The sequence below is a fragment of the Plectropomus leopardus genome, chromosome 16 (assembly GCF_008729295.1).
Source record: "Plectropomus leopardus isolate mb chromosome 16, YSFRI_Pleo_2.0, whole genome shotgun sequence".
Taxonomy (NCBI): Eukaryota; Metazoa; Chordata; class Actinopteri; order Perciformes; family Serranidae; genus Plectropomus; species Plectropomus leopardus.
This window is the reverse complement of record NC_056478.1, coordinates 1,652,715-1,680,067: the sequence shown is the minus strand read 5'-3', so window position 1 is coordinate 1,680,067 and position 27,353 is coordinate 1,652,715. Positions and strand designations below refer to the sequence as shown.

Below are 27,353 nucleotides of genomic sequence, written 5' to 3'. Positions count from 1 at the left end.
AGGGCCACTGATAAATGTTTGTAAGGCTGAGCACGGAAAGCGGCAGATACGCCTTAACGTGTCACTACCTCGACTCACAGATTCTCTCACAATAAAAAGTAAAAATACAATGACAGCAGCAGTGGCGGCATCTAGTCTGGCAATTATGGAGGCAACAAAACAGCTTTCACTGAGATACGGAAGTCTAACTGCAGCATTAAACTGCCACAGCACATTCTTACTACACATATATACTGTATATGAATATATATATATATTTATATATATATACACACACATCAGATTACTGCACCTTACCTGCAAACTATCACTCAAAAACAGACATTACCAACTAGGAAGATGCAAAACAACTACAAAGAGATTCAAAGCAACTAACAAGAGACAAACAGCATATACAAAGACACAAAATGTCTATCAAAAGACGAAAAACGACCACAAAGAGACACAAAATGACAGCACAGAGATTCAAAACAGTGACAAAGAGGCTCACAGCAACAAAAAAGGGCAAAAACACAAAGACACACAATAAATAAAAGTCTACCAAGAGACATAAAATCACCATAAACACACACAAAATGACTTCAAAGAGATTTAAAGCAGCTACAAAGATGTGAAAAGCATCTTTAAAGTGACACAAAAAGACTACGACAAGAGGCAAAACAACTACTAAGAGATTTAAAGCAACTACCAAAAGACCCAAAATGTCTATCAAAAAGACAAAAAAGACAACAAAAAGACGTATAAAATAACCACAAAGAGATTCAAACAGACTCCAAAGAGTAACAAAAGGACTGCAACGAGAGGCACAACATCTGCAAAGAGACTCACAACGACTGCACAGAGATGCAAAGCAACTTCAAATAGACTCAAACCGGCTATTAAGAGACAGAGAGACTTAGACTGACTTTAAACTATCAGAAAACGACAAAATGACGACAAACGACACAGGACAGGGCCCCCTGCAGGTCTGTGCCCAGGGCCCCGCTGTCTCATGATCCGCCCCTGGATGCAGCAGGACAGCGGTGATGCTTCTTTTCTCTGCTGCCCAGCTGAGTGGCGGTCAGCTCTGTTTGCTCTACCTGCAGGAAGCATCGGTGACGAGCATTAGTCCACAACTGAGGAGCAAATGTGAGCCCCCCGCAGCGCCGGGGCCCAGACGTAACTGGATAAAGGGCCGTCGGAGGGCCTCGTTTGAGCCACAAGTGGAAACGCAGGCCCAATCTAATAAGAGTCCAACCCGCAGCAATGTAGACTGTAGCAAAACACCAGCTCTGAATACGGACCTCTTTTTGCAGGTAATTTGGTCTCGGCTGGGTTGAAACTCGTGTTATTCTGTTACATTCCCTCACGCTCGCTGTTTGGCGCTCCGCTGCGAGAGAAAAAACAGACATTTGCTGACCTTAATGACATTCTCTGTCAATGATGTAGAATCTGCGCGGACAGATGATTTGAAATTAATAACATCGCCGGTGACATCTCGTTTTTCCGAGGTTTTGCTTTCTTACACGATTTTTAAAAAAAAACGCAAAAAGCGGCTTGTTTTTAAAAAAAAGGAGGGCAGAGAGAGAGATTGGCAGAAGCTTGTTTTGCTCTGCGAGCTTGTGGGTATCAGATAACGCCGTGCGTGTTTTATTGGGTGATGGACAAATAAAGAATAGCAGAACAACGTGTGGGAAGACAGACACTGGTCTAAAAGTCTCCATTCATCCCTGAGTCATGTTTCACCGGGGCTGCAGTGTCAGGTTGGACCCTAATCTCCTCCAGATGCCCTCGCAGCAAAACAACATCCCGGCCCGCACAGCCGCAGAACAAGAACACAACCAAACCTTGATAACCGATTCATTTTATCTCGTAGTTGTTTAGATTGTAAATGTGTGTTTACTCGAGTACTCTCCCAGCTTGGTTTCTACTGTCCTCACTTTTTTGATCAAAACAGTATCTCCTTGCCGTCATCAGCTCTCCCTGAACGCCTGCCGCTTCCTGTTGGATGGGAACAACAAGGGAAATATATGCGTAACCCTGCGCTGACATGTCGCCGCGTTTGATGTGGGATTCTCAAACAGATGCCCCGTCTCTCCAGCGTTATTGGGGATATTAAAGTGCTGCGTGGCTCTGTCTCTCTGACTCCGTAATGCAAACACACACACACACACACCATTTGCAAAAGCCAATTCCATTTCCTGTTTTAGAAGCGAGCTTCACAGCTCTCTGCTGTTATTCAGTGAGTAAATAAAACTCAGTCCAGGAAGTGGAGATCAGACGGAGGGCTGCTGGTGCAGTTAACTGAGGTTGCAAAATAGCAGTCATTTCATGGTCATTATATAACCATCTACTTAGGATGAATTACTTGATCTATAAAATGTCGAGTTCCCAGAGAAAAAAGGTGACAATGTCAGACACAAAAACAATAAAGTATTTAATTTCCGATAATTTAAAAGAGAGAAAAGCTGCAAAACCTCATGTTTGAGGTTCTGTAATCAGTGAATGATTCCTTTCTTTGTCTTAATCAGCGCCTTAAGCCACGTTTAGATGAGAACAGCCTAAAAACCGGAAAAATCTTTCCATTGCTTTTTCCATGTTCACATGACAACATTGTGAAAACGATCCTCGTGTACACGGATCCGCAAAAACAACCCAAAACGCTGGCCAGTAGTTTGCAGTGCTATTTTGTAATGACATACCATAGAAGAAGACCATGCGTATGCACATACTGCAGCCATGACATCACCGTTCTCACAGGATCATTGCCAAATACACGCCGACAGAGGGGGCTGCGATTTCAGGAGATTTCACTCTAGAACTCGATTTCAAAAGTTTGCGTTTTCAAGCACCCAAAACGCCGTTGTTGAGTGAAAGAAAGGCCAAACCGCAACAAAAGTTTAACATTTCGTGCAAGAACCGTCGCTGTGTAAACGGCCCCTTAAAGTCACAATGAAAGAGCTGGCAAAGTGCTTCGTTTCTGCATGTTTACGGTAAAAACAGGAGGGAAGGAACTTGTTTTGGCAGCCAATAGAAATATAGAATCAAATCTGATGTCACATGCAAACATGGAGGTAGTTGAACCGAAATGGTTGCAGCTAGTGCTAACGGTGCTAACGGTGCTAACGGTTACCTCGTACTCAGCGGGGCGACTGAAGAGAGGTGTTACCCTTCATGACAACTGCATCCAACCACTGCCGGTCTGGATGGCATTTTCAACAAAATCGATGGCAGATTTTATCTTCACAGAAGAGGGATGAAACAATTTAAGAAAGTGTTTCAGTGGTTTCATTGACTCTGATACTGAGAATCCACCTCATCGGGCACACTGTCACAGATAAAGATTTTACTCTGGTGTTTTAGTGCGTAACATAAAGACATATTCAGAGAAAATGAAATAATTGTTGCAAAAAAAATCAAGAAACATCGAAAATCATCATGAGGAATTTGAGGAAATGTATGTTTTTTAAAAAAGTTTGGCAGAGGAGGGCTACTGCACACTGTAGGTTTTCAAAAACAGATGCTGTTTGGATTGAAGGACAAAGATGATCCAAAAAAGAGGGAGAAGTTATACTTTATATTTAGTTTGTCAATAAGTCAACACTGAAAGAAAGAAAAAAATTGCAAGGCACACTGTTTTGCAAAAGTTAAAACGCCTTCACTAAATGGGTCACACGTAGGCGTCAAGCCCATTTATGAAGGCTTTCTACCTTTTGAAAAACAGTGCGCCTTGAAATATTTGGCCTTTTAATTATTGACAAAATAGATAACAAGTCTAACCTCTGCCTACCTTTTTGGTCCAATTTTAGAAAATACTATACCAATATGTACAATCTAGCTAAATCTAAATTAAAGAGTTGTGCATCTTTTTAGTAAAGTGAAAGTTTGTGAAATCTGAAAAAAAAAACCTGAGAAACGAGCAGAGGTTCACAGTATGAAGTGTAAAATTACAAAAAGTTACAGACATGAGTTAATGTAAGAGTAATGTAAGGCACATTGATATAGTGTAGATATATATATACATGTAAACATATTTTGATTTCATTACATCTCTGAAAGATTTTAAGTTCTTCTGGGAAAGTTGCTGATTGACTTTCTTGCAGAGAGTTCAATAAAAAAAATACTTATTATATATTATATACTTATATCTGGATAATCGTGAGGCTACAGCTGATTGGCAGAAAAACTTGAAAAAGTAGGGAAATAGCTGATCATGCTCTATCCAATAACAAAGTCAGTCTACCACCACCTCTAAACCTGAAAAATGAAGACACGAGAGCTCCTTTGTTTAATCCATACCTTAACTGAGGCATGAAAGCAACATGTAATCCCCTTCAAACTACAAATCATCATTTTCACACATGTGTTTTCGCATGGATTAAAGCAACAAGATGACATGTTCACAAACAATACTTCTCATCTAAAAATCAGCAAGGAAACAAATGTGCAAAAATAACAGAAAATCAAGCTATTCCCCGAAAGCAGCTGACCAACTCAAAAACCCCGTGTTAAAGCATAATTCGACTGATTCCTAACATTTACGCTGCAGCAGCACATAACCAGAAGAAAATGCTGGCATTGTCTGTTTATACAAACCACATATACATCATGTATCATATCTACGTTTCTACAGTGGCGTATTTATTATATGAGCTGACTGTGGGGGGCGTAACCAGCGTATCCAGATTGGAAATGTTAAACTATCGAACCAGAGGTTCAGAACTGTTGTATTCTGAGAAAAATTACCGTACAATCATCACAATGAATAGATTAAATGTATAACTTAGTAAACAAGTATTTAAACGACTTTTTGACACATCTGCTAATATCGAATGCCTTAGAGAGAAGCTGTTTCTCAGCCCACAGCTAATGTTGTTTTTGGGTTTTTTTTTTCCAGTACGCTGACGTTTTATACGAGTAGAAAGGAGCATTAATGTGAAAACGTCCATTCAGTTTGACATTTTTTCGTGGTAGCCTATCACTATAAACTTAAATCACAAGGCAGCCAACTAAAAGCCTTTTGATGCTTCGCAATGAAATATTTAAGGACAAAGCTTAAGCTAATTAAATAATATTATTCAATTAATTATAATTATTACAATAAATTAAATAAATCAATAACTGGGCTGATTGGTACATCAGAGAAAATGATGTAATGTAACTAAGTACTTTTAAGAACCGTATTTATTCACTGAATTGGATTCTTTTGACAGTCTTAGTAACCAGTTACTGTGCAGTTTTAAATCAATGAAACTAAATATAAATCATTTGTATTTGCACTTTCGTACATTTACACCGAGTGTTTCCAAAAACAAGCGACAGCGGTGCACGCTCGCCAAATGTAACCTGAACGTGACGTCATGTTTATGTCATCACGGTCAAATTATCGTACATTAAGGCAATGTTGGAATTATTAATCACACATCTTACAGAGGCAAAAAATATCGAACAAATATGATAATTATCGTTCATCTGGCAACGCTGGGCGTAACACCGAGGTGAGACAACTGCCCGCCTGCACACCACTGATGAAGACCAACAAACAAACAAACAAACAAACAAAAACAAACAAACACAAACTGAAATACGAGGCCTGAAACTGAACTGAAAACATTGATTTTATGTGCTTTTTTTCCCTGCTCGCATGTTTAAGATACATATTCGATCTGTGCCACATGAGAGGAAAAAAATCTAAATTGGGTCACTTGAACAATGCAGAAGATTGTAAATAAAGCCTAAGTGGTTTATGTGCCTAAACCTAAGCACACATGAACCACAGTGCTGCTAAAATGTAAAGTTTCGAGTATCCATGGTTTGCAGGATCCTTTATTCTGACGGTTGGCTGCAGGACTGAAGAACACCTGACACGACGGCAACACTGTGATAAATTTCAAAGGCTCCCAGTGTTTGAGCGGGGGTGTATCTGTCCTTGTAAAACCGAACTGTAAATACACATAAATGAAATTTACAAGCCAATTGCATCTCTGGAGTTGAGTCAAAACTTGTAAAAACACTGAGGAGGAGGAGGAGGAGGAGGAAGAGGAGGAGGAAGAGGAGGCAAAGATAAGTGAGTCTGAATTATCTGGGCCAGTCAAAGGGAGGTGTGGTCGAGGACGGACGGCGTGGCGTTCGCTGCAGGCCGGGTCTGTGAGAAGGTCATGTGAAAGAGGAATGTGGCGGAGCTGGATGTTTGCCAGAGGCGGTTATGAGTCAAGAAAGCTTATTTTTCTTAAAACAAAGTGAAAACTGTATGCCACCTGGGAGAGATTATTCCTGTTTCAATCCCGTCCAGGTTATTTGAATAATTGGGTTTGGAAACATGTGACAGAATCTTGCCACAAGGCAGAGATCTCTTTATTTTTTTTTTTTGACGGCGTATTGTTTCGACAAAATCCAACAGACATAATGAGAGAGCGGGCTTTCGTGTGCCGCGTTGCTGGACAAACAATTACCCGGCAATTACTGAGAAGCTTTTGAGATAGAGGCGAACGGATCACTCAGCAGGCAGCTGACAGCGCGAGCTAACTCAGCAAGCGACATGCAAAACAGGAAAATAATGGCGTCGAGAGCCGGAAGAGAGGATCGTCCGTACAAGAGAGGTGTACGATAAACAAGAAGAAGACGGCGACACATGGTTGGGGGGGAAACCAATTTATGCCGGCAGGTGAAAAGGACACAAATCTGAGGAGTGAACACACAAAGTCAGACCTTCAGGACGGACGGCGAAGCCTCAGCCTGCATCAGCATGTTTTATTGAGCAGGAAAATCAGCTGCTGTTATTAACAGAATGATTACATTCGTTCCCATATGACACGATTATTTCATCTGTGAGAAAGTTAAAGAAAGGAAAACTTAAAGAGGAACAATAACAGGAAGTCCAGGGAGTTGCATCATGTCTACGCTGAGTTTATTTTGGAAGCTGCTGTTTTGTGTCAGTGAGACCTTTTGATTCAGCACCCGTCACAAGTTTGCAACAACAAAACTAAAGGATGATGTCACAGCGTCTGCTGAGAGACGCAGCGAGGGCCGAGGACAAACACACAGGCCAGATAACAAAGGAGAAACTGAGGGTACGGTCATGTTGGGACCGGCAGCCTAAATCTGATCTCTGGCATATCCAGATTGGAATCAGATTGTTTTTATCAAGTGTGGATGGCAAGAAACACGTACGAGTCATCCTGTAGGTGGTTTGAAATCTGAGTCAAATCAAATTTTAAACAACTTAGCTGAGCCGCTCAAATCAGATTTTTAGATGGTCCTTTACGTCACTCGCGGAGAATAACACAGAACATATGATGGTGACATCACACCTGGCCGTGAGACCGCCGCTCTGCGGGGGAAACGGTACCTACTGTAAATCTTTACTGAAAGTGCAAGAACAGCAACGTAAAGCTGCTCCATTACAAGCAGAGAGTTCAAGATCCGACTCACAGTGAGTGAAAGTACAGAAGTTCAACAGCAAAATGTGCTCAAAAATATCAAAAAGTACCAGTCTGCAGAAAAATGTCCCCTGTGGATGATATGTTTATGAGATTTTACTTCAGATCAGAACAAAGGAATACTTCAAACACACATTTCTGATCAGGTGTTTAGGAGAGGGACAAGGACATGAACTCTTGAACGCTGTCTAACTTGATAACTAGATCTTTATTTGCCTGATATCTGGACTTTCAACACGTAAAGTTGCCGCTTTGCAGTGGACTTCCACGTCAACACAAGCACATGGTGGGATTACGCTGCACGTGGTTATCTTTAGGCAACAAAAGCACATGGTAACCAGCGCCGGGACGTCAACAAACGCACACACTGGCACGGACTGTTAGGATTAAAGAGGTACTCAGTAAAATGTAAAAAAACATCACATTCAGACCAGAAGTGAACACTCGACTCCTGCATGAAAGTCCAGGGTTTGTTGGATCCATCCACTGCACCTCCGCCTGCCCTACAGGAACCTTTGTGCTCCTACTACTTCTTTTGTAAGAGCATTTCAACCCGGCGCTGTGTGAAGGCGTATCATGCAGCCACGACAGGTTTTGTTCGGCTTTGTTCTCCACTGACGCCACTTGTCTGCGCATCATGCTGCCGCAGCAGGTGCCGTCTGGCCGTTCAGCATATAATAACACAGTGAACGTTTCTACGTAACGTCAGCGTTCTCAGCTGCAGCTCCAGCAGCGTATCATGTGGACACAAAAGCCGTCTTTTGGCGTCTGACGCTAAAATCAATGCAAAAGTGGCGGCACTTTATGACTACTGAATGGGAGCGGGCAGAAAGACAGGGTAGAGGAAGAAAAAAAATGTCTCCATTTAAGGATCACAAGATAAATCTGAAGGGCTGTGAGACCACTGATGGGTTAGACAGACACACACACACACGCACACGCACACGCACACACACACACACGCACACACACACACACACACACACACACACACACGCACACACACACACGAAAACAAACAAACAAAAAAATCTGATATAAAAATTTCGTTTGGATCAAAGTTGCACTGACACAATATATTCATTTTTAAAATATTTTTTCTTTCATTGAACATTTAATTAAATAAAACCATCTTCCAAAGTTAAAGAGAAATCAAAAGGAGAAGAAAGGAGCTGGAGCGCACTCATCAGTCTACGGGGTTATTTTATGCAACAGACTACAGAAAAATGAAATCTCCGCTAAAATGCCTCATGAACGACTGAAACATGACAAGAGGCTGCTGAATATTGCTGTTTCCTGGGATCTAAATGTGAAAAGCAACTTTTATCTGTCAAATAACTGTAGTTGGTTATAAAGTGAAAAATGAAGGGTGAAATGCAAGTGAACTAGAAGTAGAAAGTATCATAAAATGTAAATACTAAAGTCTGGTACCCACAGTCCGGTGCCGGTGTGCTTACTTTCGTCAAACATGGCCACATGCGAACCTTTCTGGTTTTTGCAGCACGCCGCTGTAACGTGTGAGCGCGTTCATCTCCGTTCTCCACCTGATCTGCAGCGTGTTGGTGTCACTCTGGAAAAATGCTCCATGAGTCACGGTACGTGCGGCGGTGTCGTTACCATGAAAACTAATCCCGATAGGTTTACGATGCCCCACCACAAAATGCAACATGTAACTGACACAGAGGACTTCCACCCCGAAGATCAGACTCGGAGACAAATTGAGTCTTTACGAGGTGTGAACATAAAATCTAAGATAAGGGGGAAGACGAGGGTGGAGGTGAGGCTGGTCGGGTCCGAAATGCGTCAGCAGCTAGAGCCTCCTCAGAGGTCAGTGCGGTTGGAGCAGAAAATCACGGAGCGGCGCTGTGTGTTGTGTGCTGTACGCCTGCTGGCAGCCGCTCCGGCTGGCATTCAGCTCGGCTTTTTTGGCTGCTTTCAGACGCTTCCAAAGCAAACACCAACGGTCCGACTCTCAGGCCGTAAAACTTGTGTCAGCCCTCTCAATCATACACAGCTCTGCCTCCCAAAACGCCATCAAGTGTTTACATTTCCTCACAAAGCTGATCCAAAAATATTAGAGATGTCAATTATGATGTTTATTTTTTTATGTTTCAAGTTTTTTTTCCTTTGAGGTCAGACAAAAGAGCCTCCTCTTTTTGTATAAGGACATTTAACCCTTTGAAATCTGAATCAACATCAGTTTTCTTTTACAAGCCACATAAGCCTTTGAAAACTGAGCAAATTAGTTTGGATCCTTTTAAAAAAACAAAGGCCAAAAAAAAGAGCAGTGACTAACTTGGACAGAAACTCTTTTTATATTTTTTAAATATTCCAAAAACAAGGGAAAAATGTCCAGAAAATTAAATTTGTAATTAGAATAATTTTATACTTAAAATTTTGTTTCAAGAAAAAGTAAAATACAATATACTTTTTTGGCTTTTTTTTTTTTTTTTTTAGTATTTTTGGCTTATTTTGTGCTTTTTTTTCAAGTAAGTAAGTTATTTTTTGCTCATTTTTGAGCCATGTCTTGCTAAGTAGGTTATTGCCTCTCCTATATGATTTTGAAAGAAAAAAAAAACTTAGGTTTCAAAGGGTTAAACTATACTGATATTGTGGCTATTACATAATGTCACCTTTAAAAAGCCTGGTCCCACAGAAATGCATGTATAACCTGGATAATCTTTCACGTAGTGTTACATACATTTTTATTTTTATTTTGATAAAGCAAACAATTAATTGATTAATTAAGAAAATGGCTGATTAATCAACAAGGTTGCGATCATAATTTATCCTTTTCTCACATTTTGCATCTTAATCTGCAGAGTAGCCAAAGTGTTCAAATGAATCTGTTTTTTGGTTAAATGTAGTTTGGGGGTTGAGGTGTAAATTATGAGCCAAACAGAGGTGACTTTCCCGAATCTTTCAAAGTCACTGCAGATTCCTCGCCTCATCATTCATGCATCAGTTCTGAAAATGTGCCACTAACGTGTCGGCGAGGGCGACAGCTCAACACGCACCTTTTTGGGAGCGCGGGGGATTCAGGTGCTGAAAGTGAGCTCTTTCACCTATAATTGCTTTAGGGGACAGGCAGGTAGTCAGAGACGGTTTTATATGGAAGTTCATGAATGAACGTATTTGACAGCTGGAATGTGTTTTTTTTGCAGCGTGGGGGGAAGAAAGAGGCATGCCTGTTTCAATCTGTCCATTTTAAGATTTAATTTTGACAATGAGAATGACTCACTGTGTCTGGATGTATCAAAACTAAATCATAAAGATATAAAGCAGAATATGACGGTAACAAAAAAACAACATTTTTCTGGAGTTCCTGTCCTTTATCTTTGAAACCTTGGGAGGCATCACTTTTCTTGTGCTTGTTTGCCCTGCTCCTTTCACTTTCACTTTTTTTTATATTATTATTATTATTTTTTCCTAATTTCCTACTAATGTTTGCCTCATGTCTTCTTTTCTTGTTCATTGCCTTCTTTCCATGTTTTTTAAAAGAAATAAAGCCAATTTGCTCATCTTTCAAAGGGTTAACAAACTTGATAAAGGATGAGGATGTTGAGGATCCTGGCCAAGTAATTGTGATTGTTGTTTTTAAGCATTTTGTTTGCCTTGTGCATGTTTTTTTTTTTTTTTTAACTAAATTTTCAGGTAATTGTCTTGTACTTTTTTACTAATTTCTTGCTCATTTTGGTTCATTTTTTTTGCCTTCTTCCAGTATATATATATATATATATATATATATATATATATATATATATATATATATATATATATATATATATATGTATATATATATATATATGTTCTTTTTTTCAAAGAAATCAAGTCAAATTGCTCTGGTTTCAAAGGGTTAACATGCTCATTCATGTATGCTTACAGGAAAACTGATCATATCATTGCGTGAAATTGACTTAGATCCCCAGCAAGACCAAACCGATCGTCCTACAGAGTCAGCTGACCACAGCAGCAAAACGAAAGCATGAATCAGACGCCGTCTGATGCCGGACGCGGCCCGAGGGCAGATCTCAGATTTGTAGCGAGGGCGAAAAAGGGAGCGTGAAGAGAGCATTGAGAGAGATCTGAGGGTGAGGAGGGGGAGACGCAGAGAGACCAGACTGGTTTTCGGGCCAACTGGGAGATCGAGCACAAGGAGAAGCTTGTTCGGCGTTCTGTGGGCATGTAGCAGGACGACTCTCCTGGATGTTAGAAAAATAGAGCCAAATGCCAGAGGATAATGTGATTACGGCCAAATAGGAGAATGAAGGTTAATTGGAGTTAAGTGTCTATAAAAAACGACCCTCTATATACACATCTGCACGTCAGCCTCCATTCTGCCAACGCTTCCCGCCTCCTTTAAAATAAACACAGTTCAGAAGGAATGTCGCTGCTGTGTATTTTCGGAGGATAATACCTGGATGTTCGGAGTCCAATCATTATCAGATTATAGTCAGTGGCTTAGAGCGAAGTAAAAAAACATCCCTCCGTGACCTCGCTGCAACACGTGCATGGAGGTCGATTCATCGCCACCCGTGATGAATCCCAGCAACGGCTATTTTCATCAAACGCTCATAATCTCCCGCTCGTGACCGTTGGCGCTCGGTTTATGTGCGACCTGTCATTCAGAGAGACAGACGAGTCTCACAAAGGTAAAGCTCAGAAACAACCTTGACCTCCAACAGCTGAGCACGAGAAGAAAAATATCTAACTTCATTCTTTTTAATGACTCGCTCAACATCTACCAGCAGCACCTGGATAGTTTTATACAGCGTCGTATAAAAGAAAAAACCACCGCTGAGATGTCTGCAGTAACAACACTCTGCAATTCAGACCAGTGAGACACAAAGAAGCTCCATAAACTCTCAAAACAGCCGTTTAAATCCGACTCGTCTGCCAAGAAATCAGGACAGCTCATGACTGACAATGTGGGCGGGAGCCGTCATGTGATGGTTTGTGGAGCAGCGTGCCTGAAGACCTGAGGGCAGCAGAGGAGGCTGATATTTTTAAAAGCAAACTCAAGATCTACTTTTTCAGTTTGGCCTTTAATTGAGCTTCATTACTTCAGCAGCCACAGAAAATACGTTTGCTGTTATATTAAAACACATAAGGTTTCCCTCTGAAGATTCATGTAACATTTACTTTCATTACACACAACAAACTTCCATGACTTTTCTAAAACTTGAGAGGGTTTTACTAATGCCATGACTTTTCCAGGTTTTCCATGACCGTGTGAACCCTGTAAATGGTGTTCCAAAAGTCATAAACCGTTGAATTAGCTACATGAAATGAAAAAGATAAATGTTTGAAATAAAAAACAAAAAAACTGGTAGATAAACTTTAACTTTGTTGTATATTTTTATTGCACGATACTCTGACCCTTGACTTCCACTCTTTTGCATGTACGGTATATAAAACTGACTTTGTACAGAATATTTTGGAACAATAATGAATTGTGTAATCATGTTCTCTGCGAGTAGCTGTGAAAAAACACCAGCTAAAAGCTTCAGAAACAATGAATAACTGTGAATTTATTGAGATAATTAAATGTTAGAGGTTATATGTAGATGCTGGTGAGCAATGTGCCGTTATTCTCTGTAATGTTCACTCATTAATCACCTCCATTGGCAGTCGTGGTCTTTGGTGTGTGTGTTAAGTAAAACCTCTGAATAAAACAGCTTTGTAAATTGAGTGCATTCAGGGCAGTGTTCCCTGGATGTTTTTGTTTAATATTATTTTATTTTTTTAAAGCTTTTGATCATAGAGTTGTCATTATTTCCCCAGAAGCACGGTGTGTTTACCTGCGAGGAGCAACGGAGCACTTCACACCCATTTAAATAATGAGACCATTGCAGAAGATGTTAGAGATAATTGTTACTGTTTCACCTCAGACGTTTTTAAAAGTTATTGCTGGAAAACGCTCACAATTATTTTAAATTGGTTTCTGCTGGAAAAGAAAGAGCAGGTGGCAGATTTCAGAGCGTAAACTGGCCCTCGGATTTTTTTAAAACAACTCCCGAGAGAACACGAACGCACCATTTTTTTAAAAAATAAAGTGTACTCAACCTTTTATTTAGTGTCTCCTGTAGGCCACCCATTAAAATCCTCACCCTGCTTTAAAGTTCGCTTCAGAGGGATTTGTCACCCCAAAGGTTGACAAGACAAGTGCACAAGGTCAGAGAGAGACACGGCGAACAACAGGCAGTGAACTAGAAAGAAACATGGCGGCTATGAATAATGCATGGATGAAAGGTTTATCTAATGGCACCCTTAAAACTTTTAAAACTTGATCTTTGCTTTCAGCTGGAGACGCTCTCTCGGCTAAAAAGCTCCTCTTTTGTTTTTTTCCCGGCGTACCGCAGTCGTCCTCCAAACTCAGCTTGAGAGAGACACTGATTGGTTTAATTGTGTTTGCAGTGATTAAGCGTCTTAATGGTACTCGTCACAATATGAGACATGAATCACAATGATTCGGAGATGTGACATTTGGGCTGCAAAATAAGTTGTTTTTCTTTACTTTTAAGCACACAGACAATCACACAAATGTACACACACTCACACACTCTGCACTGTAAAATCTCACAAGCTGATTTTACAAAAAAAAGGACCTGAACTGATTTTCTTGAAAAATATAACTATTAGGCTAAATTCATCTAATTGTTTAGTTTGCTATTTTTTTTAATATATATTCACTTACATTTGTGAAGTTTTTGCAACTTCAAAATTAAAGCTTAATTTCAGGAAACCATGTTTACTATGTATACTATATATCTTTTACAGTGGTAAAACAGTAACGATAATTAATCTCAATATATTTTCCTAGCTAGCTAGTCAGGTTTCATACGGTCAATTTTGTTTTTACTCAATTTTGTAAAGTTGTTGCAACTTAAAAATTGGACTTGCCCTATTCTTTCTAAGTTTTAGCAACTTCAGTAAACCAAGTTAGTCTGACTTAGTTTTTGTTTACTTGTTAATATTCAGAGAAACTGCATTTGATGAATTAAATAAGCAAAACAGAGTGATTAGTTGGCAGGATTTTAACAAAATCTTGAGACCAGACCAGTGTTAGTGGAAATAATACGATCAAAACAAATTCACATTTCAGCCACATAAAAAAATCTTAACAACCAACCAAACACACAAACACACAAAAAAACAACCATGTATTAGGATTCACATAAAATTTCAGGACTCCCTGTCGTGTGGTTTTATCACAAACAACAATCATCAAACTTAAACTTGCAAAATCCATAAAACAGTTCATTTAAGTCCAGTAAACTTAAGTTGCTATAAAAACTTACATATTCACTTGTCATTTTTGAGTTGCAACAACTTCGCAAAATAAAGAAATTGCAAGTAAAATTTAAGTAAACTTACTGATAATATATGAAATACACATACATTTAAACTAATAGTTGTATTTTCTTACATTCATCATGCTGGAGTTTACAGTGTAGAGTGAACTCAACAGTCTGATAGAAAGTAAATTAACTGTCAATTCACTTTCCTTTTTCGAGGTTTCCAAGATGACTTTTAAGTAAGATCAACAAGTCAGATTTTACAATGTGCGCACAAACACACGCGCACACGCGAGCGCGCGCGCACACACACTGGAGGACAATTTAACGAGGGACACTTACCGTCTTCAGGGTCAGAGTCAAACAGAGACACGGGGACAGAGTGCAGAGCACGACCTCGCAGCATCACACTCACAGCTCCCAGACGAGCGCGCAGACCGGCGGGGCTCGTTAAGATTAACGCGCGGGCGGCGGGCGGCGGACGGCGGACTCGCCGGAGCGCGTCAAGAGGAAACTGCTGGCACCAGCCAGTCAGGCCGGCTGAGGAGGACAACGAGACAAAAGCTGCGAGAATTCAAAGACGCCAGCAGTTTCTTCTTCCTCTTCCTCCTCGCGCTCTCTGCTGTAACTTAACCCGCGAGGAGCGCCGGCGAGCAGAACCAGTTCCAGACCTGTCCCCCCTTCCCTCTCTCCGTTTTCTCTCCGCTTTTTGGTATCATTCAACTGTTGATGCCGCGGCCCCGCGATGAGCTCACCGCGGGCTCAGGTTTCAGCGCCTCGGCTGGAATGCGAGGGCAGCGGCGCAGAGAGGCAGAGGTGCCGGCGGGGTCAAAGGTGGCGCGGAGGACCCGCAGAGGAGAGGCGCGTCTGTCAGCCGGGGGAGTTCCAGCGGAGGGATATCTGAGGGCCCCGAGTGCCGAGAACAAAACAGGAGTCACAGGGGTCACGGGTTACGGATGTTGCGGGGCCGGGCAGCGTTTGACAGCTCTGGAGGCTGTGGAGCGGAGGACACCGAGTACATTTACACGCTCAAAGACGCGCACACGCACACGCACGCACGCACACACACATGCTCTCCTAAGTGCCAGATTTATTGCTCACTTAGAGAGCGCTGTTTTCCTCAGGGGGAAAAGCTTTTTTTTCCTCTTTTGTGGTGTTTTCACTTTTAGCAGACTCCAGTCAGAGATATGAATTATACAGTGAAAACACATAAAGAGGGTGACCCAAATCACTGGAATAATACTGCTTTTATTTATTTTTATTTGCATAGCACGCATTTAGTACAGATTGTTCCAAGGTGCTTCACAGGCACCATTTAACTGCAGTATGAAACAAATTATTAAAAAACACACAAATAGGCCACTGCTAAAAGGAGATAAACAACAACAAAAACATTATGCAGCAAAGACAAAAAATCACTTTTAAAAAAATGTTGTTATCACTTGTTTTTTTGTTTTGTTTTGGGGTTTTTTTTCCTTTAAATTTTAATACATTTTTGGTGATTTACTTCTTTAAAACTTTTTCTTTTTTTTGGCAATTTATTTTTCTTTAAAACCTTTTCGTGATTTTTATTTTATTTCTAAAAAATTAGTGATATTTGATTTCTTTGGAAATTGTTGGTGATAATTTAAATTTTGGGGCAATGTTTTTGAGTGGTATTTTTTTGTCAAATATCTTTTCAGTTATTATTTTCATAATGGGCCAAAATCACAATTAAAAATAAATAAAGGATTATTAAAAGGATTCATGAGTGTTTCACGTGGGGCGATGCACTGAGGGATACCATCCGTAGTGGAAAACAAGTTAGAGAAAAAGACCTGGCACCAAGATTGAGTTGAATCGAGTCGTGTTGGGCCAAATCATGCAGTGGAAATGAGGGGGAAGCTGGTTCTGAACAGGCGAACTTAATACGGTTTGAAAGAAACCACTAACAACGCTCAGACGCAGCCCAAAAATGTTATTGGGGCTATTAGCCTACGTACGCTAAGTAGGTCATGTTTTCAGCTTTTAGTTTGTCAGCAGGATTACAGAAAAAATACTGAACCAGTTTTCAGGAAACTTGGTGGAAGGCTGCAGCACGGGCCAAGGAAGAACTTAAAAAGAGTTTAAAAAATCTTCACTGTCTCGTCACGTCCTTCAGTGCACAACAACTGCCAGCTAGCTCCTGTTAGCAGCTCTGCTGGCTTCAGACTGCTTCTTTTTCCTCTTCACACAGACTTTGTCTTTGTGAACATTTTAAACTTATAACGCTGCCAGGATAACTCCCAATGACTCAGCTAGCTGCTTCCATTCACGCCGGCTCTGCAGCTGAACACAAGCCAACCTGACTAGTTAGCGTGCTGAGTAGGTAGCATCTGTCGCCTTGTTACACTAAATAAAGGAGAGAGCGAAGTATGTGTGCAGTGTTTCAAGTACACAGGAGAAATGTTGCCAATATAAATGCAATACAAAATCTAAAATGCAATTTAATTCAACAGCACTGCAAAAGACAGCCTGCAAGATGACCTTAAAGAGGAATAATTACTATTTTCAAAGCTCATAACATTCATAGCCTTCATGAAGGAAGGTTCATTGCAGGATTTATTGGATTATATGAATTTTAGCTAGATGGACCTAATAAACTGGACAGAGAGTATCTGTCGAAAAATATAATAGTTTTCATTGAGACTATTTCTTTGATAAAATCTAATAATGGCCATTGTGAGCCATATTCTGTGGATTTTTTCTCTTTAAATTCTTTTTGGAAATTTATTTAAAAATATAATTATTAAAAAAATTGGGTGATTTTTTACACTATTTAAATTTTTGGGGTAATTTCTTTCTTTGAACATTTTTGGGATTTTTTTTTCTTAATATTTTTGCTGATTTATTTATTTATTTTTTAAAAGTTTTTGTTAAATAGAAATTTTTGCCTTTTTTTCTTAAACTTTTTGGCCATCTCTATTGTTTTTAAAAAGAAAATTATTTATTATCCTTTAAAAAGATGTGGTGTTTTTAACTTTGAGGGAACATTTTTTGCTTTTTTTAAAATGTTTTGGGAGTTTTGGACCAGCAGCCGCCCTGCACTGAAGAACAGTCCCTTAGGCCTCTTATTCTTGCTTAAACCTCGGACACCGAGGCCTAACAATGCCACTGATACACATTTTTTTTGGCTTTAATCTGGTCTGTAAAAGCAACGACAGAATCACTTTCCGCCTAAAGTTTTTGTATTTGACCTTTTGACCGTTTAGTTGAATTCAGAGCTGATATGTAAATGAGTAACCTGTCAGCAGCACCTGTTTAATGGCGCATTTGCATGCGCTTCCATAAAGCGAGGCAAAACTATTGCAGGCACACTCTAATTATATGGTGTTTGTGCCACCTGTGGCGGAGCAGCAGAGGTGTGAGGAGGGCTGCTAATTCCTGCTGATGGATAACTTGACAACAAGCCAATTACAAAAAAAAAAAATAATAATAAGCAGAGAACAAAGTAAAGATCATCAGACGGACTTTCCCTCTCTCGTACCGCAGCGTCGCTAAAGTAACTGTGGCTGATTGAAGCGGCCTGGGATTTATTTGTTTATTGTTTATCCGGTGGACTTCCTGCAGTTTACGTCTCTCCGTCTCCTCTGCAGCTCCGCCGGCCCAGAGCTGCTCCCACCGCTGGGAATGTGTGGTCTTTATTAAGGAGAGGAAGTGTGTGAACGAGCTCTGCAGGCCCAACATCTCAGGAATCTTGATCTTTTTTTCCCCTTGTGGCACTTTTCACAAGCGGGGCCAGCTAATCGCTTACACTGATAGCGGGGTTGTGCATGAGGCCCCGGCTCTCGCAGAAGGAGGCTGGTTTGTGTTGCATGCTGGGGAGGCTTGCAGATGAGTGTCGGAGCGGGCACACCCTCTGCGGGCCTGTTCCCATGGGAACGGCAGTGATAGCGAACAGCTTGTTTTTGTGTTTCTTGGCAATGTTGCCACTGCTGGAATACTGACAGGCGCTGGGGAGGTCTGATATGCAAAAACGTTGCCAGGTAGACTTTATGCGAAAAGAATGTTTTCCCTTTGACTCTCTCCTCTGTGTTGTTTCCTCCACGCTGAGTTATTTGGTCGCACAGTGGAATTCATGTATCTGCGGGCGCCGCTGATCACGTGGAGTTTATGTTTCAGAGCCTCGAGCCGGCGGGCTGAACTTGTGCTGGAGGGTTCATGGAGCTCAGGTGGATCCAGAGATCTGTTTAAGTCACAAGGTGGGTTTCCATTAACCCTCTAAATGCACAAAATTGAAACTACAAATATAAAATACTTGAAACATGCTAGTTTTGGAAAAAAAAAAAAAAAAACCTCCCATATATCACAATAAAAGTTTTTACGCTGGCATGAGGTGGTATTTCAACCCATTAGAAAAAAACTAAAAACTGGACCGGAAAACCCTTTTGAGTCTTTTCTAGGTCACATGATGCTATGGCTATGTGCTTGTCAGTAGAAACTGGCTCCCTCATGATACGGTCGCTTGTGGTCGCTCCCACGTGTAAGGGGCTCGCCTTTCCATCATGGCTCCATAACACGCCTACGTGGCCTTGGATTGGAAATTATGACGGCTAGTGCGGCGGCTGCAATAGAAATAAAACTGCTAATGTTTTGAACGTCCATCGCCATGGTTACTGGGATGTTATCACCAGAGGAGAAGTTGCACAACATCCCTCAGTGGAAACACAGTCAGCTCACATGTGGGTTTTATCGACATTTCGAAAGTCACTTTTTTATTTTTAATCATTCAACCGCAGTCCCATTCATTTATTGTCCAATGTTAGCTTTCTACCTCTGGTGTTGGCATTTAGGACTCAATATTTCTAAAAGTGGTGTTTCATTTCTAAAGATGAACCTTGTTGAACAAACTGTCATAAATGTTTGTTTACTGCAGAGATGATTTTCTGCAATAATCCAAAATCCGATGGAAAAATCTCATTGACGAATAAACATGGGTTCATTACCTCAAAAAAGTGAAAAAAAAACTATAAAAAAAATTAAAATTAAAACATTTCTGTGATATCTAATATGAGTAATCTATTCCATTCCTGTCATGTAACATGCAACATTGGTAGCATCGGCAGCCCTCTCGAAACAATAACAAAGGCCTAACATGTCAGTGACTATCATTTAGTGTCGTTATATGGCGGCTGATGGTGTCCTCTGCTCGGACGGTCGGGAGCTCCTGAATCTTACTGTTTCCTAGTTTGCGGACATTTTCGGCCACTCACTGCTAACCGCTATTAGCTGTTTTTTTAAGTCTTCAGCGATGGTTTGCACACACAACACGTTGTCAAAACGTCACAGTCATCCTGCTGGCTGTTTTTTATATAGACACTGGCGGCTTGAAGGAGGAGGACAATCCTGTCTCCCGTTCTACCATCATACATGATATTACAGAGCGGCGAGGTGCGTAACGGTGTGATATTCCCGCCTTGAAGAGGCAGTGAAAAAGGCTATTAACTCGCTCTCCCGCCGATGTCAACACAGATGTTTCCCCCTTTGACTCCATGTTGTTTCCTCCACGCTGAGTTATTTGGTCGCACAGTGGAATTCGTGTGTCTGTGGGCGCTGCTGATCAGATGGCGTTTATGTTTCAGAGCCACGAGCTGACAGGCTGAACTTGTTCTGGAGGGTTCACAATCCTCAGGTGGATCACGGGATCCGTTTTAGTCAAAGGACTTCAGGTTAGTGTTACACGTCTCGCACGCTCGGCCGACACACTCTGCTTTTGACCTTTTTGTGTCTCGGAGGGAATTTCCACACTACACAAACAGAAAAATACGTTTTTAAAAATCTCCTCTTCCCATAAAATTTAAAATGATAACATCGCTGTGCGGGTTAGCTGACTTCATTAGCATATCTGTAATTGTAAACCTCTCATCCTTGACTGAAAAAAGTGTTTCTACAGCAGTGAGGAGCAGTGATTTTGTATTTGCATTGGCTCTGGTGAAGTTGTGAACAAGTGACGTGTGGCAGCACAGATGAAAGCAAAAAATGTATTGACTTTCTCTTTTAAAAGGAGTCGTCTCAAACTGTGAGGACGACAGAAATGTGCTCCTGCAGCTTTATGAAAACCAAGAAAAGATTAATGTCGGACAAATCGCCATCTGCGTCCGGGAACAAAGAGCAAACGTCCCTGCTGCCCTTCTTACATCAAAGAAAACCTCTATGTACTTTTTGTTTTCAGAAATATCAGACGCACACAGAGCGGGGGGGGGGGCTCGAAATGAAATTAAAGTACGTTTATTGTGCGAACGACTACCTCACTTTATGGTGTTTGGATTCCTAAATGAAAACATACTCCAGGAAACCCTTCAGCGGGCTCCTCGCTGGGAGAGCGAGCGGCACGGAGCGAGCGCCTCTCCTCTCCTGCCGCCCTCTCGCCTGGGACGGCGGGGTAATTACATCATTTGGAGATGGAAAGAAAGCACTTTACAAGCGAAAGTAAGTGAAATGCTTTATTGCTGGTGGAATTGCCAATTAAAAAGCAACACCTGGAACGCAGAGGCTCAGCTGAAACAGCCTTCTCCCCCTGATGGCCCCGAAACCAGCCGGGCCCCCGCTCCACACGGCCCCTGGAGAATGTTTTTCTTTCCATCCTTTCTCCCCCTTTTCACTCCGTCTTTATTTGTGAAAAGTTGCCGACAATGCACCTTCACATTGGCTTACATAGCCCATAAGTCACCGGAGCCTGACGTGCTCTTAAATGTATTAATAAAGCCCATTTCCGAGGCAGAGCATATGGCGCGGCTACAATGTAAACCTGCAGGGCACGCTACTGAAAAAGAAAACAGGAGTGATTCTCTCCAGCACCCAGTCCACACTACAGAGGGTGCCCCCCGTCCAACACACACCCAGACCAGTCCAGACCAATCCCCCCCCCCCCGAACTGAACAAACAGAAAGGTGGAGCAAAGAAAAATGGCTTTCATTTTCGAACAGTGCTGCTACAGAACACCAAATATCGACACTTACAAAGGACTCTTGTCTGATGACACCACGTTTCCTCTCTGGATGAATAACTTCTCTACAAGGCAGCTCCTCACCGCAAACCTCAGTGCTCAATCCAGATTTCTTGCTAGATCCCATTTTTTAAGTAGTTGTTGACTTTTACTATTATTATTTTTTAATGTGGTTATTATCCAACAGGCTCTCATCCCGACTCGTCACATGGTGCCGCTCCGTCAGGGACCATCTGCATCTGCGGATGATGTTTTAGGTATCCTTCAGCTGTTTACGCTGCTGGATGTCTTTACCGTAGTGTTAACAAACGCACATGGTGGGATGACACAACACGGACCTAATGTTTACACAACAGCACACGGACCGTCAACATGGTTAGGATTAGGCAAAACAGGCAGATGGTGAGGTGCAGAAATAAAAAAAAACAACACTTCCACACGGGAAGTGAACTCTGTTGTCCTGCAGGGATCTCAGTTGTCGGAGGGACCCCCGTACAGTGTTTCATGTGCATGTGATCTGATTCTCGCGGCCACGTTCTGAAATGACGCCACCTGCGAGTGTTACATGTGGACACACCCAGTGCTGTCCAGCTGTCTGCTGGCATACAATAAAACAACAGCGACTTCAGTCATCTGAGCTAACAGTGTTAAAGTGGGCGGTCTGAGGGGAAACTGGGAGGACGAGCATTAGTGGCCGATCATACAGAGACGCATCACGCCAGGCACGACCGCTCCAAAAACACATCTGAAAAAAAAACAGCCCATGGAGTGGTTCAACTCCGTGCCTTTAGTTAAAATTTGAAAATATTTTAACTGTTTGTGCCCCCTTAAAACTTGCAGTAAAACGTGCCGCTCAGCAGCAAAAGAGGAGCGTCTGACAGGCACACTGTGCCGTAGGGAGAAACAAAGGTGTAACCAGCAACGCTTTTCTAGCAACACATCTCGTCTTAACAGCAGCAGCACAATAACAAAGCTAGAAAATAGGTGTTGTACACTGATCAATAACCGGCAGATTAAAAGGACAGTACAATTCAAGGAAGTGTTTCAATGGCCACAAAATTGGGAAAGTAAGATTATTAATAAGATTTTTCATCATTTTCCAGGAAATGAAGATCTATAAAACATGATTAAAAATACCTACAATATATAGTTTTTTGGTCATTGTTGGGACAGATATTGGTGCAGTTTTTTGGTAACAATCAGCTCGAAATAAATGTGATTTAAAAGAAAGAAGAAAAAAGACAAATATTAGCTTTAAGAAATCACAAAAGGAAATCAAATCATCCTGAGGGAAACATGAATGTCTGAACCAAATTTCATGGCAATCCATCCAATAGTTGATGTAATATTTCACTAAAAAAACCCAAACCTGATGCTGGGAACCACAAACGTCTGAAAACATCTGTGTCAGTCCATCTCATAGAGATATTTTACTGGCTACCTGAAAACTTTGACCTGCAGAAGATCCAAGTCATTACGATTCAACCCTCTGGGGACCACGAATATCCGCGGAAATAAGATGGGAATTCATCTTGTTGAGATATTTTGAATTTGGATCAGAGAGGTGGACTGAGCAGCTAAAACTTGTCGTCCCTTCAGCCCCGTTGCTTGTCAGGATAAAGATTCCAAAAAGTAAAAAATTCACTGAACTGCTAGTCTGTGAATCAAAGTTTTACTTCTATCCATGTCCATTTTCCGTCCTCTGACTTTGTCCTGGTCCTTGGCCTAAACGGTAGCTGACTGACAGGTTTGCCACACCCACTGAGCTCGACCACAAACTCTGGCAGCCGCAGAAAAGATTAACATCAGCCCACACGGCCATGACGACGCCGGTGACAGTGACGCTGACAGGCAATACCGTGGCGCGAGCAGTCACAGGCACATCTGTGGTGTCAGAAAGGCGGCCTTATTTACTTTGCAAATGTCTTTACCAGCGGCGCAGGCTTATTACTTTAGAGCCTGACTGACACAGTCTTATGGAAAATAAATTGGCAGAACCACAGTTGATGCATGGCATATTACTTATGATACTGGTTCGGTCCCTGGGGAGAGACATGAAAGGAGATGGATACCCGATGATAAGGCGTATTGTTCGTAGCCCCTTTGTAGCTGCAGTCAAAGTGCCTCTTGCAAATTCAGAGCTGGCAGCCAAGGATAATGCGTCTCTCATGTCCAAATAATGGCTGCTGTGCTTTGCACATCCTTATAAGATCCTGGCTACACAGTTTACCAAGTCCAACGTTATCACTTGTTAAGCCTGCATTGATTTCAGGGGTTTATATAAAAGCACAGTGTCACGTTTCCTCTTTCATTAAATTCTGCTGGGGGAAGAACTGAGCTCTTTCATGCGCGGTTTACATACAAGTATTTGCACAGTGGCTGGTTAAAGGCAATTCCTGTGCTCGGGTTTATAATTGTGGGAAGAGAGATCTCAGCTGGAATACAAGAAGTGAAAGAGGAGCTTATCTTTTGATGAGCCATGTGAGGACTCTATTGCCTGAAACCTTCTGTGTGACACTCAAGCAGCTGGAGCTAAATTCAGAGTATCCTGCAGTCTGGCTGTAAGTCAGTGTTAGCATGCTCACTGGATCTAATCTCACCTGAGCAGGTGGCTGAATGGACGGGATTGTGAGTGCTTAGTGAAATGAGGAACATCTATAAATAACATTAAGCAATCGATGTTTGCACAACCTTCGTACATTTACGTGCACAAAACATTATGGTTTTTTGCCCTTTTTCCAAAAAGACAATATTTCTACTGAGCTGTTTACAAAGCTAACGAAATAAATACTCCAATAATGCTACCGTTTACATGCAGAGTGCAGAAAATATATTAAAATAGAGCATGTATAAAAAAAGTGACAGTGGAGGATCCCCCACATGCCCCGACAGAGGTCTTAGATAAGACCCTTATGTCCTAAAATCCTAGAAATGCCCTAAGATCCCATAAATGTCCTAAAATTCTGGAAATGTGCTAAAATATTAGAAATGTCCTACAATCCTAGAAATGCCCTAAAATCCTAGAAATGTCCTAAAATCCTAGAAATGTCTTAAAATCCTACAAATGCCCTATCATATTAGAAATGTCCTATAATCACAGAAATGTTCTTTGATTCTAGAAATGTCCTAAAATCCTTGAAATGTACAAAATATTAGTAATGTCCTACAATCCTAGAACATCCTTAAATCCTAGAAACGTCCCCAAATCCTAGAAATGTCTAAAAAATATTGGAAACGTGCTACAATCCTAGAAACGTCCTAAAATCCTAGAAATATCCCCAAATCCTAGAAATGTCCAAAAATATTATTAACGTCATACAATCCTAGAAATGTCCTTAAGCTCCAGAAATGTCCAAAAATCCTAGTCATCCTAGTCATTTTGCAAACGTGGCCCCCAAACAAAGACAGCTAAGTATCCCTGATCTAGACTGAATGCTGTTTACATGACCTGCACCAAATTCAAAACGTTGTCATATTTGTAATAATAGTGGGATATTAGTGTTTGTTCAGGCGTTCAGAGGGAAGCATACGTTGGAAAATGCAAAGCTGAGCTGTCGTGTGCTAAAGTTAGCACGGCGTCTGCACTAAGATCAAAAGCTGGAGACAAACTGATGCTGTCAGAGCTGCAGATGCACGCTGTATACGAGCAGACGCTGCTGTAATCCTTCTGAGGAGCTCTTAACTGCACCGAAATCTTCCACAAGCGACCTTCTCTTATCAGAACAGAAAAAGAGAGTGACCCGAGCCCGCGGTGTCTCGATACATTACCCGGCGCTCGCAGCACGCCTGGCACTAATGCCCCACCTGTAGCAGCGCCGCCTCTGCCAGCACGTCTGACTCAGGAGTAATATCCATTTTGACTCGCTGAAATATTCATTGGCACACCTCGGCTGCCCCGGAGGAGGTGTGCACAGTGAGCGAAGGCAGGGGATGGCAGCAGTGTTCGTGGACACGCAGGCTAATCGCAGTGAGCCATCGTAAACCTGAGCCTCCGCTGCGTTATCAGTCCAAACCAAGAAAACTGAGAGGAACATGTTCAAGGTGCATAATCAGAAAAATACGTTTTACAGCAATTATGATTCAGTAACTGCTTCGAGTGGTAAAAATACAGACTGTGTACATACGTATAGGTGCTCTATCAATGTATTTATTGTATTTGCTAAATTCTCCTTTACATCAAGACATGTGAACTAACTGTTTTGTATAATGTCATTGGCTGATGGGTTTTTTTTACAGTGGGAAAGCTTAGAAAAATTGTTCTTTAAAAACATTTTTTTAACATCTAATGTTGTCATTCTGTGTGTCTGTCAGACACCAATGTAGAAATATTGCTATGCACCCAGGTCTAAATTTTCACTTTAATGAGGATAGTAATAAAAAATAATGTAATTGTTTTGTTTGTTGATTAATCAGGGAGCAAATAACAGACTGCTATATAACATATAAGAAGACTTAATGCAACAGATGTGAAAAAAGGCATCAAGCAGAAGCTAATTTGCACCATCTGTCGCTGATCAAGCTTTTAAATTTAGGTTTAAAACAAAGAAACAAACTCAAACAGCAGATTTATGATAAAAACAGCAGAACAGATAAACGGATTGTAAAAATGCACATTTAGTCAAGTTGCATTGCAGACAAACGCATGTTGGTGCACATTTTATTTGTGCAGCTTTATATTCGAGGTTTGAGGACGGAGATAATGATGCAGAAAATGATAAAATCCGGTCATGCACACAGATTTCACTGTTGAGAAAAAGTCTCATAGAAGTGAGGCATTTCTAATTTGATTTAAAGAGACTTTCCAACATTTGAAATTTTCTCTGAAGTCTTGACTGCATAAACTGAGGAAGATGAGAAAAGACTCAAACTCTTATCAATGCCTCACAGTCTGATTCGTCACGCTGCCGTCTGGAAACTACTCGCCATCCACCTGGTGCGTCCTGTCCAAATGTTTATCTCTTTCTGCATTTGTTCAGCTGTCTTGTCATCTCTCCTTAAAAAACACACACACACACACACACACACACACACACACACACACACACACACACACACACACACACACAGACACACAGAGTGCATGATGTGTGAGGAGAGAGGGACTCTCGCAGCAGGTTGTGTGATTGAACAGAAACATAAAGGCAGAGTGAAATTCTTCCCTGAGCGTCACTTCAGAGAAGATTTACATGAAGAAAAACAACTTCACAGTAAACTCCACCTTCATGTGCTGCTCTTCATTTTAACCAAAGCGATGCTCTGTGCACGCCACAGCCCCCGAACAGAACCGGAGAACAGCACTGGAGAACCTCACCGGAGAACAGCACCGGAGAACAGCTTTGACTCCGGGGGAGTCTTTATAGCACGATCGAGCTGCATTAAGTGCAGCTACGTTTTTCAAAATAAAGATTTCAAAAGGGTTCATCCTGAAGGGCTGAGGTTCTACTCAGAACTATTAGCTTCTGAAGAACACTTTTTGAAGAACGAGTTCTTAAAGGGTTCTTTGCAAGACATCCATTAAAGAGATTAAGAGATCCATTAAAAACCAAACCATGTTTAGGGAAAGAGAGATCAATGGGTTTTATAGTTAATTACATTTTTGAGCCCTTTGGAACATGAATGGGTTCTCACAAGATTCCCCTCTGTGGGTTCTAGTTCACATTCTTGGTAAAATCA

At 41.3% G+C, this 27,353-nt stretch overlaps 1 protein-coding gene across 1 annotated transcript in view; it reads right to left on the bottom strand.

Moving 5' to 3' along the window:
• Positions 1-15,319, bottom strand: part of flrt2 (fibronectin leucine rich transmembrane protein 2) — a 50,586-nt gene extending 35,267 nt beyond the window's left edge. Inside the window, exon 1 of the mRNA XM_042503863.1 lies at positions 15,059-15,319. The gene's annotated coding sequence lies outside the window, so the exon portion shown is untranslated. The remainder of the gene's footprint in view (positions 1-15,058) is intronic.
• Between the last annotated feature and the right edge of the window lie 12,034 nt (positions 15,320-27,353).